This window comes from Sapajus apella, unplaced genomic scaffold, assembly GCF_009761245.1.
Source record: "Sapajus apella isolate SASKATOON/1434 unplaced genomic scaffold, GSC_monkey_1.0 scaffold159, whole genome shotgun sequence".
Taxonomy (NCBI): domain Eukaryota; kingdom Metazoa; phylum Chordata; class Mammalia; order Primates; family Cebidae; genus Sapajus; species Sapajus apella.
The window spans coordinates 1,209,923-1,220,740 of NW_022437099.1; the positions used below are offsets into that span (position 1 = coordinate 1,209,923).

At 48.7% G+C, this 10,818-nt stretch overlaps 1 pseudogene; it reads right to left on the reverse strand.

Moving 5' to 3' along the window:
- Nucleotides 1-8,539: 8,539 nt before the first annotated feature.
- On the reverse strand, nucleotides 8,540-9,202 carry LOC116541974 (annotated as a pseudogene).
- Nucleotides 9,203-10,818: the final 1,616 nt, after the last annotated feature.

Here is a 10,818-nt window from a genome sequence, read left to right on the forward strand (position 1 = left end):
AGGCGGAGGCTGCAGTGAGCCAAGATCATGCCACTGCACTCCAGCCTGGCAACAGTGCAAGACTCCATTTAAAAAAAAAAAAAAAGAGTACAAATCAGCACCAGCCAAACGAAAAGGCATATAGGGTAAGGCGTGGGGGGAATCTATCTCAAATGCATGGCTTCCAGGCCCTCTCCCCATAGAATCTGGCACACCTCTGTTCACCAACCAGGACGCTCCCCCAAGCCTCAGTGTCCAGAGTTTTAATTGGGGTTTCATCATAGACGTTATTCAGTGAGTCACTGGCTATGTAACTGAACTCAGGCTCCAGCGTTACAACTACACCCCACAGGTTGGACTGATATCACCTGCCTCAAAGTCCCAACCCTGTAATCACACGGCTGGACTTTCTGGCATGGCCAGCTCCCATCCTGAGTCACCTCAGGTGGAGGCAGACTGTGTGAACACACATACTCCTATCGTTCAGGAAATTCCAAGGACTTAGAAGCTCCCTTTCAGAAACAAGGGAAATTATGCTAGAACAAATTTTTAATTATACAACAGCTCAGATCTTGGGTGATTATTTTACTTTATTGAGTTGGGGTCTTGCTCTGTTGCCCAGTCTGGAGTGCCATGGTGTGATCACGGCTCACTGCAGCCTCAACCTCCCAGGCTCAAGCCATCCTCCTGCCTCAGCCTTCTGCATAGCTGGGACTGCAGATGGCAAGCCACCACGCTTGGACTGGCTAATTTTTTTTTTTTTTGGCAGAGATGGGGTCTCAGGCTGGTCTCTAACTCCTGGGCTCAACCGATCCTCCTGCCTTGGCCTCCCAAAGTGCTGAGAGTATAGGAGTAAGCCACTGCACCCAGCTTTGGGTGATTATGTTAATAAGTGGTTCAACTGAACACAACAGCTGAATTCCAGAATGTTAATGGTCACTCCCTAATATAATCAAAATTAATCCCATGGAATGCAGTTCCAACATGGCATCACCTTCAAAGAAATATACCCATTAAATAAAATCTACCAAATGATATCTGATGAATGAATGTTTATGGCTCTCAATTAAGATGACGTGTGGCCGGGTGCAGTGGCTCATGCCTGTAATCCCAGCACTTTGGGAGGCCCAGGTAGGTGGATCACGAGGTCAGGAGTTCAAGACCAGTCTGGTCAAGATGGTGAAACCCTGTTTCTACTAAAAATATAAAAAAATTAGCCAGGCGTGGTGACTGGCACCTATAATCCCAGCTACTTGGGAGGCTGAGGCAGAGAATTGCTTGAACCTGAGAGGCAGAGGTTGCGGAGAACCAAGATTGCACCACTGCACTCCAGCCTGGGTGACAGAGCAAGACTCCATCTCAAATAAAAGAAAAAAAAGATGACACGTGAGTGCTTCTTAATAGACCTTTCTCTGTGCTTTAGCATTTTGAATTCCTCATCCTGAGGGCTGCCCAGATTCCTCACTTCACCCTTCCTCCCAAATCCACCAAGAATTCTGCCCTAACCTGGGCCCCAGGCATGCTCAGTGTTTCTGTCCCTCTCCCATGAGGTTGAGCTACCAAAGACCAAGCCTGCAACTCACCGATGAGAAAAAGGGACCAGGCCAGGCATGGTGGCTCACACCTATCATCTCAGGTCTTTAGGAAGCCAAGGCAGGAGCATGACTTGAGGCCAGGAGTTCGAGACCAGCCTAGGCAACACTAGCGAGACCTTGTCTCTACCAAAAAAAAAATAAAAACTTTAATTAGCCAGGCATGGTAGCATGTGCGCGTGGTCCCAGCTATTCAGGAGGCTGAAGAGGAAGGATCACTTGAGCCCTCAAAGTCAAGGCTGCAGTGAGCTGTGATCATGCCACTACCCTCCAGTATGGAGGACAGAACAAAACCCTGTCTGAAAAAAAAAAAAAAAAGGAGGAAAAGAGGCCAGGCGTGGTGGCTCACGCCTGTAATCCCAACACTTTGGGAGGCTGCGGCAGGCAGATCATGAGGTTAGGGGTTCAAGACCAGACTGGCCAAAATGGTGAAACTCTGTCACTACAAAAAATACAAAAATTAGCTGGGCATGGTGGCAGGTTCCTGTAATCCCAGCTACTCGAGAGGCTGAGGCAGGAGAATCGTTTGAACCAGGGAGGTGGAGGTTGAGCTGAGATTGCGCCATTGCACCCCAGCCTGGGAGACAGGGTGAAACTCCATCTCAAGAAACCAAGAAAGCAAGGTGGGGGGGAGAGAGAGAGAGAGAGAGAGAGAGAAAGAGAAAGAGAGGGAGGGAGGAGATGAAGAAGGAGGAGGAGGAGGGGGGGGAGGAAGGGAGGGAGGGAGGGGGAGAGAGAAGAAAGAGAAAGGAAGGAGAGAGAAAGAAAGAGAGGAAAGCAGGAAAGAAGGAAGGAAGGAGGGAGGGAGGGAAGGAAGGAAGGAAAGAAATAAAAGATTTTCTTTTTCTTTTTTTGTTTTTTCTTTTTTTGGTTTTTGAGACGGAGTCTAGCTCTGTAATCCAGGCTGGAGTGCACTGGCGCAATCTCAGCTCACTGCAACCTCCGCCTCCCAGGTTCAAGTGATTCTTAAGCAGCTGGGATTGTAGGTGTGTGCTCCCACACCTGGCTGATTTTATATTTTTAGTAGAGACAGAGTTTCACCATGTTGGTCAGGCTGGTCTCAAATTCCTGACCTCAGGTGATCTGCCCGCCTTGGCCTCCCAAAGTGCTGGGATTACAGGCGTGAGGCACTGTGCCTGGCCTCACCTGGATTTTAGAAGCCATTTGTTCCTGTCTCCTCCAACACCCTCCCACCTGGTTGGTAACAGCAATCCATGCTTGCACAGTGATGTGAAAATCAAAGCGAGAAGACAAATCATCTCATTTAATGTGAGCTTTTCAAGCCCCCTGAATGGTCCATAAAGCAAATGCCACTGCCTCTCCCACCATTACAGAAGGAAAGCATTGCAGCTCAACCAGAGGGACTTACCTGGAGTCCCACAGCAGATAGATGTGAGAGCCAGACTCCAACCTGGATCTTCTGACCCTGAGATAGGACATTTCCAAAAGACCAGGCCAAGAAGGCCTGTGGAAAACCCTGCCCCGGAAGGATCCTCAATTCAAGCAAAGCTGCAACCGTATTTCTTCTACTCCATGGACATTCCGGGCATTTTTAAAGTATAAATCTGAAAGTTGGAACCAAGGAGGTGCTTCTGATGAGCACTCAATGAGAACCAGACACCCAGTACTGCCCCTACCCACCCATTCCCTGAGCCCTCTGCATCCTGGGGGTAATTACTGTGAATTCCAGTTTCCAGCCAATTCTGTTTTCCAAATCTCTTTTCTTTTTTTATTTTATTTATTTATTTATTTTGAGACAGAGTTTTCACTCTTGTTGCCCAGGCTGGAGTGCAGTGGCACGATCTCAGCTCACTGCAACCTCCACCTCCTGGGTTCAAGTTATTCTCCTTCCTCAGCCACCAGAGTAGCTGGGATTACAGGCACCCACTACCATACTTGGCTAATTTTTGTGTTTTTGGTAGAGACGGGGTTTCATCATGTTGGCCAGACTGGTCTCAAACTCCTGACCTCGGGTAATCCACCCGCCTCAGTTTCCCAAAGTTCTGGGATTACACGTGTGAGCCACCGTTTCTGGCCTGTTTTCCAAATTTCTAACCAATCCAGGTCCTCACAATTTGGAATGAAGGGTAGATAGCCTACATGCCTGCCTGGCTTGATTGTAAACTGTAGCCCTCAGACTGCAGAAGAAGAATCTTCTAGATTTTTTGGGTCATTCTGCTCTATCATTTAACTAACCCAAAAAGAGACACAGGCTGGGCACGGTGACTCACGCCTATAACAAGAGCACTTTGGGAGGCCAGGGTGGGAGACCTGTTTGAGACGCAGTGTTTGAGACCAACCTGGCCAACACAATGAGCCCCCATCGCTGAAAAAGAGAGAGAGATGCAGCAAAGGGTGCCTTTTTCCACATAGGGGCCTCTATTGCCCAGGCTGGAGTGTATTGGCATGACTGTGATCATAGTTCACTGCAGCCTCAAACTCCTGGGCTCAAGTGATCCTCCCTCCTTGGCCTCCTGAGTATCTGAGACTGCAGATGCACACCACCGCACCTAGCTAATATGTATATTTTTTAAGAGACAGGGTCTCAGTATGTTTCCCAAGCTGATGTTAAACTCCTGACCTCAAGCAATCCTCCTATCTCAGACTTCCAAAGCGCTAGGATTATAGGTGTGAGCCACCATGCCTGGTCTCTCTGGTATATTTTTCTTTATCTATTTCTTATTCTTCTTCTTTTTTTTTTTTTTGAGACAGAGTCTCTCTCTTGTTGCCAGGGCTGGAGTGCAATGACATAATCTCAGCTCACTGCAACCTCTGCCTCCCAAATTCAAGCAATTCTCCTGCCTCAGCTTCCCCAGTAGCTGCGATTACAGGCACCTGCCACCATGCCCAGCTAATTTTTGCATTTTCAGTAGAGACGAGGGTTCACCATATTGGCCAGGTTGGTCTTGAACTCCCGACCTCAGGTGATCCACCCACCTCGGCTTCCCAAACTGCTGGGATTACAGACGTGAGCCACCGCACCCAGCCACTGGTATATTTTTTGACAATGGCTTTCTGCGTTTGAAAGGGGTGGAATGTGGCCAGGCGCAGGGGCGCACACCTGTAATCCAGCACTTTGGGAGACCAAGGCGGGCAGATCACCAGGTCAAGAGATCAAGACCATCCTGGCCAAGATGGTGAAACCCCATCTCTACTGAAAATACAAAAAATTAGCCAGGCATGGTGGCAAGCACCTGTAATCCCAGCTACTCAGGGGGCTGAGGCAGGAGAATCGCTTGAACCCAGGAGGTGAATGTTGCAGTGAGCTGAGATTGCACCACTGCACTCCAGACTGGGTGACAGAGCAAGACTCCATCTGATTGTTTAAAAAAAAAAAAAAAAGATTCCACAGCCTCTAGATGTCAATTTGTTGTGGTCCTGACAGCCCTGGAAGCCCTCCTGGGATGGGTTGAGGGCCCACCCCTACCCTTCCACTGAGCCAGCACCACAGGTCATGGGGCCAGCCGCCATTGCTCTGACCAGCAGCTCAGGCCAAAGCCAGCAGAGACAAGCTCTTGACAACCCTCACTCCCTCCTCTCTGTGGGGACAGACAGGGTGTGGGAAAGACTCCAGTCACTCCAGCTTCCAGTGATCCTGCAAGCCTTTCTGTTATAGTGGACCTCTAAAGGAGAGCTGAGAAATACAGCATATGCATTCTCTCATCCCCAGCTCCCCCACCCTGGGATGGGGTGCCAAGGGGCAGCCAGGCACTCAGATCTCCAGCTGGGACCAGACTGCCAGAGCCCATCAGCAGATGAGTAGGTAAAGAAAATATGGTGTGTATATATCATGGAATACTACCTAGCCATAATAAAAGAATGAGGCTGGGCATGGTGGGTCACGTCTGTAATCCCAGCACTTTGGGAGGCTAAGGCAGGCGGATCATTTAAGGCCAGGAGTTTGAGACCAGCCTGGCCAACACAATGAAACCCAATTTCTACTAAAAATACAAAAATTAGCCAGGCGAGGTGGTGTGCACCTGTAGTCCCAGCTACGAGGGAGGCTGAGGTGGGAGGATCACTTGAACCCATGAGAGGGAGGTTGCAGTGAGCAAAGATCATCCCACTGCACTCCAGCCTGAGTGACAGAGTGAGATTCCATCAAAAAAAAAAAAAAAAAAAATGAAATGGGGCAGGGTGAGGTGGTTCATGCCTGTAGTCCCAGTACTTTGGGAGGCCACGACAGGAGGATTTCTTGAGGCCAGGAGTTCAACACCAGCCTGGACAGCATAGTGAGACCCCCATCTCTATGAAAATTTAAAAATTAGCCGGGTGTGGTGGTACACACCTGTAGTCCCAGCTACTTGGAAGGCTGAGGTGGGAGGATTGCTTGAGCCTGGGAGGTCAAACCTGCAGTGAGTCGTGTGATGCTGCACTCCAGCCTGGGTGACAGAGCATGACCCTGTCTCCAAAAAAAAAAAAAAGAAAGAATGTCTTTTGCAGCAACTTGGATTAAAGTGGAGGCCATTATCCTTAATGAAGTAACTTAGGAACAGAAAACCAAATACTCCACGTTCTCACTAATAAGTTGGGGCTAAGCTATGGGTATCCAAAGAAATACAGAGTGGGGACATTGGAGACTCAGAAGGGGGATGACGGTAGGGAGTGATGGATAGAAAACCATGTATTAGTATAAAGCACACTGTTCAGTGTTAAAACGCGTGCTTTGAATGAAGAGACCCCCCAAACAGGCTTTGTGTAAGCAACATGGCTGTTTATTCACCTGGGTGCAGGTGGGCAGGGGCTGAAAAGGGCGTCACCGAAGGGTGGTGGGATAGGAGTTGGTTTTATCGGTTTGCAGTGGGCAGTGGAAAGTTACAGAGTAAGATCAGTTACAGTGGTGGGGTAGGGGCAAGGGGTATACATGACCGTAAGTTCAGTTACAATGGCTGGTGGTGTAAGAGCAGTTAAGATGGCAGGGTGGGGTGACCTGTGTTAACTCAGGGAAGCTCTGCTGGGCTATCAGGGCTAATGGCAAATGCAGGCAGGGGTTGGGGGGTGATCAGTCGAGGCAGGCAGGACTTCAGACTTTCTGGGTCTGGGCTTGCACATGGAGGCCTGACGTGCAGGTGACAGATACTCTAAAATCCTAGACTTCACCACTATACAATTCTTCCATGTCTCCAAAAACCACTTGTACCCCTCAAGCTATTGAAATGAAAAAAACTTAAAAATAAATTTTTGGGCTGGGCTTGGTGGCTGGGATAACACCTGTGCGTTAACAGGTGTTATCCCAGCACTTTGGGAGGCTGAGGTGGGTGGATCACCTGAGGTCAGGAGTTTGAGACCAGCCTGGCCAACATGGTGAAACCCCATCTCTACTAAAAATACAAAATTTAGCTGAGCACGGTGGCGTGAACCTGTAATCCCAGCTACTCAGGAGGCTGAGGCAGGAGAATCACCTGAAGGTGGCGGAGGGGGTGGTGGGGTGCAGAGGTTGCAGTAAGCCGAGATCACGCCACTGCACTCCAGCCTGGCCATCAGAGAAAGACTCTGTCTCAAAAAAAAAATAAATAAATAAATAATTTTTAAAAGAAGAGGAAAAACTGAATTGGCAGAGCCACACAGTGTAAGAAACTAATCAGATCTATTCGGCTAGAAAACTAATTTTGTACAATTGTGTCCATTTTCCCCCCCAAGGAGTTTCATACCTTGATGCAAATGGGGAGATTTCAGGCAAAGTGTAATTGAATGTTAATTTGCATTTCTGACCATGGAGGGGTATGTGAAATGTGCCTTCTTTTCTATGGCGTAGATAAAACAGTGGCACTCTGAGAGGCTCAAAAGGAAGCTTCCTCCCCCAAAAGCCATCCCCTACATAACCCTAAAACAAAAATGGCGCATCTCAGAAGGACCTTGGAGGTGTCGTTGGAAGATTGATACCTGCAGCTGCCATTATGCTTGCACTCCCTGACATGCAGTAGGTGTCCATAAACACCTGATGGCTGGATGAATTAACAAGCTCTTTATTCAGTGGTCCCACCCCAAACCTGCATCCCTCCAACAGTCCTTCCATATCCATCTAGGTGAGGGGGGCGGGGTTGTTGATGGAAATAGGCAAGAACCAAATTTGCAAACTCCCCTGCTGGCCTCACAATAATTCATGCTCATCTGCGTCTAATAAAATATGGAAGCAATTTTACAGGAACATTTTGTGCTTTAGCGATTCATTTAACTCTTTCCTCCAGGGGGCACGTCGTCTATCCTCATCCAGATGTGTGGGAAGTTCCGTGTATAAATCTGCAAATATCTTAAGAAGAGATGCTCCTCTCCCTGCCGGGAGCCCAACTCTAGTGAAGGAAAGCTTGAAAGTGAACACCAACCAAGCTTATCCTGGCCTCCTTTCCCACCCGTGGTTTCGTGCCCCATGTCTGTCCCACTGCTGAAGTGACCTGAAATTGCTAGAAGAGGTGAGTGCTGAAGGCAATGTCCTCTAGAGTCAAATTCACCCCCTTACTTGGCAAGGCCTCCAAGAGATGAGCTGCTGTCCACCCCATCAGCCCCCAACACCAGACCATCAGGAAGGACACTCGTTCAGGTGCCACAGCAGCTGCCACCCTCTCCCCAGACACCACGAACAGCCCCTTCACTGTTCCCGGCTGTGTCCATCTCTATGAGCTGCCCCCAAACTCCTTGCAGATTTAAGAACCGATGAATAAAAATGAGTAACACCCGCCCCGAGCCGCCCGCCTATCGCTCCATTCACATCCTGATTTTCTGGGTCACCAATTTTTTTTAATTAAACTTTTCATTTTCAGATGATTGTAAATTCACATGCGGTTGTAAGAAATAATACAGCGAGAGCTCATGAATCCCTTACCTGATTTCCCCGAGCCGTAGCTGTCAGGCCTCCATGTGCAAGCCGGAACCCAGAAAGTCTAAAGTCCTGCCTGCCTTGGCTGATCACCCCCAACCCCGGCCTGCATTTGCCATTATCCCTGATGGCCCAGCGGAGGTTCCCCCGGCCATTAAGCTGCTGCTTTTTTCTTTTTTTCAGTCATTCTGTTTACAATTGAAACTGGGAATTCAGAATTAATATCCTTGCCCGTGAGCTTCTTATAGACACCAGAAAAAGTTTCAACCTTGTGTTCCACAAAGTTCTGCTGTGCTTTGTCCAAATGAACCTTTATGAGCCGGCTGCCATCCAGTTTCACGCGGATTCTCTTGCCCACAATTTCTCTTGGGAAGAGCAGGTCCTCGAGGATTGCATGGTGCACAGCTGTCAGAGTACGGCTCCTGGGATGCTTTTGCTTATTTTTTGTATGGTGTTTTCGAGTTGGCTTAGGCTGAATTCTCCTCTGAGCGATAAAGACAACATGCTTCCCACTGAACTTTTTCTCCGACTTGCGTACTAGCCAGACTTGGATTTTCCGGAAAGATTTTAGTTGAAGAACGGGAACGAAGATTATGATAGCTTTCCGGCCACCACCAACTTCAATTTCCTTAGCTGCTGTAATATTCAGCTCCCTGAGCTGAGCCTTGAGGTCTGAGTTCACCTCCAGCTCCTGAAGAGCCTGGGAGATGCCAGACTCAAACTCACCTGGCTTCTCGCCACTAGGCTCCACGATCTTGGTGCTCGAACTGAACATGGCTTTCTCCTTGGTGAGCGCCGACTTAGGAAAAAGCTGGACATTAATCTTCTAAACCCACACTGCCAACTTAACTGTTATTATGATAATGTGAATACTCCTCATCCCACCCAACCATCTTAACTAGTCTTGCACCTTACCCCACCCGCCACTGTAACTGAACTTATAGTAATGCCTACTCCTTGCCCCACCCCCACCCCCATAACTAATCTTACTCCGTAACTCCCCAGGCCCCTCCCCAAAAGATTTGCCCCAACCTATAAAGCCAACTCCTATCCCACTGCCCTTCGCTAACGCCCTTTTCGGACTCAGCCCACCGGCACCTGGGTGAATAAACAGCCATGTTGCTCACACAAAGCCTGTTTGGGGGGGTCTCTTCATTCAAAGCTCGTGCTTTAAGAGTAGCATCTTGCAAAACTATAGTACAATATTGGGTCACCATTTTTTTTTTTTTTTTGAGACGGAGTCTTCCTCTGTTGCCCAGGCTGGAGTGCACGGGCGCCATCTCAGCTCAATGCAACCTCCACCTCCCAGGTTCAAGCAATTCTCCTGCCTCAGCCTCCCAAGTAGCTGGGATTACATGGGCCTGCCACCATCCCAGCTAAAGTTTTTGTATTTTTAGTAGAGACGGGGTTTCGCCATGTTGGCCAGGCTAGTCTCCAACTCCTGACACTATCTGCGCCCAGCTATCTTCCTTTTTTTTTTTTTTTTTTTTTGAGGCAGTCTTGCTTCTGTCGCCCAGCCTGGAGTGCAATGATGCAATCTTGGCTCACTGCAACCTCTGCCTCCCAGGTTCAAGTGATTCTTTGCCTCAACCTTCCGAGTAGCTGGAATTACAGGCGCCCACCACCATGCCCAGCTGATTTTTGTATTTTTATTAGAGACGGGGTTTTGCCAAGTTGGCCAGGCTGGTCTCAAATTCCTGACCTCAGGTGATCTGTCCGCCTTGGCCTCCAAAGTGCTGGGATTACAGGTGTGAGTCACCACGCCCAGCCCAATTTTTTTTTTTTTTTTTTTTTAGGAGACAGGGCCTCACTCTGTTGCCCAGGCTGGAGTGCAGTGGCACAATCATAACTCACTGCAGCCTCTACCTCCTGGGCTCAAGTGATCCTCGTCAGCTTCAGCCTTCCAAGTAGCTGGGACTACAGGCACGCACCACCATGCTCGGCTAATTTTTTTTTTCCCATTTATTTTATTGCATTTTAGGTTTTGGGGTACATGTGAAGAACATGCAAGATTGTTGCATAGGTACACACGTGGCAGTGTGATTTGCTGCCTTCCTCCCCATCACCTACATCTGGCATCTCTCCCCTTGCTATCTCTCCCCAGCTCCCCACCCCCCACTGTCCCTCCCCTATTTCCCCCCAACTGACCCCAGTGTGTAGTGCTCTCCTCCCTGTGTCCATGTGTTCTCATTGTTCAACACCCACCTATGAGTGAGAACATGGGGTGTTTGATCTTCTGCTCTTCCGGCTAATTTTTTAAAAAATTTTTGTAGAAATGGGGTGTTGCTATGTTGCCCAGGCTGGTCTCAAACTCCTGGCCTTAATTGATCCTCTCACCGTGGCTTCCCAAAGTGTTGGGATTACAGGCATGAGCCACCATGCCTGGCTGGTCAGCAATTTTTTTAATGTAATATCCCATCCCTATTATGTAAT